Below are 3,036 nucleotides of genomic sequence, written 5' to 3' on the forward strand. Positions count from 1 at the left end.
GGTTTGAGGCTTGAGTGTGCACGTGTGTCCGTGTGTGTGTGTGTGTGTGTGTGTGTGTGCGTGCGTGCGTGCGTGTGTGTGTGTGTTCTTGAGGGAATGCAGCAGAGGATGAAAGCTGCAGAGCACAATGACTCAAAAGACCAGAATATAAACACAAACAGCCTTCAGACGTATTACAAACTGCAAATTTAAAGCAGAATTTGAAGGAAAATGTGCGTCAGATCTTGATTTTATCATCGTCTCCTCGCAGCATCCCTTCCTCTCCCCTCCTCTCCGTCCCTCAAACTTATTACAGCCGTGTGCTCCTCTCCCTCTGCTCCGTGCAGATAACAAGCAGCTGCACTCATCTGCTGACTCCTCTTCACCCAAAGCATCGCTTATCATCCTTAAACACACAGCTCCTGTGAAACTAATTATTGTGCTGGCTTTCTGCCGCTTTGTCGTCGGACCAGTAACATGAAAAAAAAAAAAAAAGAAGTGTGAGGATTTCCAACCCAGCCGGTCCAGTTCTCTTGTCCTTTTTGACTTCTCTCTCAGAGTCCCACTCAGGTGATGATTCAGACGTTTCAGCTTTATAATTGCACGGTCAAAGAGTCACTCTGAATCATATGTTTTCCCCTCCTCTTACACACAAAGAATGCTTCACAGCGTGAAGTGTTTAAGCCGTCAGGCGAGAGGGAAAACTGCCAACTCTTCCTGGTGGTAAGAAGTGAATCCAAACTTTGTTTAATTTGTAAGCAACACACCTTCCCACCACATGTAAGTGAGATTTTAACACACTGAGAAAATGTACACCTCATCACATGTTTGTGAGAGGGGGACTTATGTCACAAAAAAACACAATCTTTTTTTTTAAAATCTCTGTCTTTCCCCCCAAAAGAGCAAAACAAAAAAACATACGAGGTAATGTCATCAGGTTCAAGTACAGCTCTTACAGTTATTGCACCGCCTGCCGCCTGTGCTTCCTCTTTAAATTTTTAATTTGGCAATCAGCAGAGTATTTGTGTGTATTTACTTTGCAGTAATTGTATTTCAAGGATCAAACACTGACAGAAAAGTTCCATAAATACTCTCAGATTGACTTTTTCACTTTTTGTCAACAGAAGTAAGCTGAGTTTTTTTTTTTTAATTAATTGATTTCATGATCAAAGTTTTGACTGATCAGAGGCTTTGCTTTTGTGTATCAAATGAATATCAATTAATTATTATTTTCGGTAACACTTTATATTAAGGTGCTTGTAATAAGCATTAATAACAGGTAATAAGTCACTTATAAGACCTTATTAGATTCTTATTAACACAAATAAGACTATATAAGTGCTAATATAGGCATAATTAACACATTTATTATGTCTTATAAGACACTTATAGGCTGACACTTTATATACCGTCATAAACATTAATAAGATGTTTATGAACATTAATAAGACTTCATGAGTGTTAATTAAACTATAAATTAATTTATAATTGCTTGTAAGATATTAATTAACACAAAGAAACTTGTTTATAGACCACTTATCAACGTTCATAAGATGTTTATTGACATTGATAAGACTTTATTAGGTTCATATTAATGCCTTATAAAGGTTAATACATACTTTATTATGCACTTGTTAAGAGTTAATAAAGCTCCTCTGCAGGTACTGGATCTAAAGTGGGAACACTACTTATAAAGGTTAATAAATACTTTATTATTCACTTATTAACAGCTCAGTGGGAACAGGGTCCAACTTTCAAGTAAACGCAGAAACAAAAAGGAGGTCTATTGAACTTCCACTCAAACAGTTTTTGAAAAAGAAAAATGCTACTACAAATACAAGTATTATCTTTAACGTTAACTGTAAACAACATTATGAAAACATTTGGTGTGTCATAGCTACCAACATATCTGATCAAATTCAGGGAAAAAGCATAGTTGTTTTTAACCCATGTTACTGTAAATAAAGTGTTGAAGGTGGACAAACATCAGAAGACTAGGACTCCTGGAGCCCAAGGTCTGAATACCAGTCAAGAGATGCACACAGGAATACATTTTCAAACTTTGTATGTAAGGAACACAAATATTGCAGGTCACGATTACAATATACAATTTACTAATGCAATTAACAACTAATTTAATAAAGTGTGCACATGAAATAAAACAAACATTTGAAGTGTCTAAGCCCAGTCTTTTTCGTTGGGGCTCAATCCAGGTGTGTGTTTCTGTTTAATCTGTGCTCTATGAAGTAGCGAAGGAAGTTCTTCCTTAGAAGAAACAGTCTTCTTAATCCCACTTGAGGTCTCGAAGGTTGGGCTCACTATCCAGTTAGCTGCTCACAGTTCTATGGTGGATGCTCTTGTCGGTGGATGGTCTTCTGGATGAGCCCAAAATCTGCCTTTTACCAAAACCTGACCTACAGACAGGTCACACCACCCCTATAAAGATAAACATGCACGTCAGCTACAACACAGGCTTCAACTCAATTTAAGCACTTAACATTTAACACCAAGTATTAAAATGACATCTGTTTTTATTCACAATTTTCCATTAGCTCTGTTGTACTACAAAAAAGGTTAAAGATTTTCTTTATCAATTTACTGTTGAGCTTTTTATTGATTAGACAACACAGGACACTTTACTGTAATAACTGTACTATGAAACACTGAAGTTCTGTGTGAGAGACTCCACAAAGGAGAGTGAAATTAACAAAAGAGGAAAAACTTTCATCATAACTTGCATTAAACTATTCCTTACTCATTTACATACATACTGTGGCTAAGCTACTTTCACCCTTCATGGTGTCAAACTTTTGCTCTTACAGATCACAAAAAGCCTGAATAAATACTACATTTTTCACAACACAAAAGCTAACTGATTAGCATTGGCATATGACATTTTACCTGTATCTTGTTAGCATCGCGGTTAACGCTAATTGCACAGGACTAGGCATTTTTCAATACACCTGTTAGCATCGAGGCTAACGATAGCTTAACGGCTAGCCTTGATCAACAGCCAACATTGTGTTGTTTTTTCAATCTACCACTGAACACTTTGGA

General features: G+C 36.8%; 1 long non-coding RNA gene across 1 annotated transcript; it reads left to right on the forward strand.

The window, feature by feature from the left end:
• The first annotated feature begins 1,378 nt into the window (after window positions 1–1,378).
• On the forward strand, window positions 1,379–1,802 carry LOC132988800 (uncharacterized). The gene is made up of 2 exons (XR_009675862.1): window positions 1,379–1,586; window positions 1,676–1,802. It is a non-coding gene; the product is annotated as an uncharacterized LOC132988800 (long non-coding RNA).
• Window positions 1,803–3,036: the final 1,234 nt, after the last annotated feature.

This window comes from Labrus mixtus, chromosome 14, assembly GCF_963584025.1.
Source record: "Labrus mixtus chromosome 14, fLabMix1.1, whole genome shotgun sequence".
NCBI classification, from domain to species: Eukaryota; Metazoa; Chordata; class Actinopteri; order Labriformes; family Labridae; genus Labrus; species Labrus mixtus.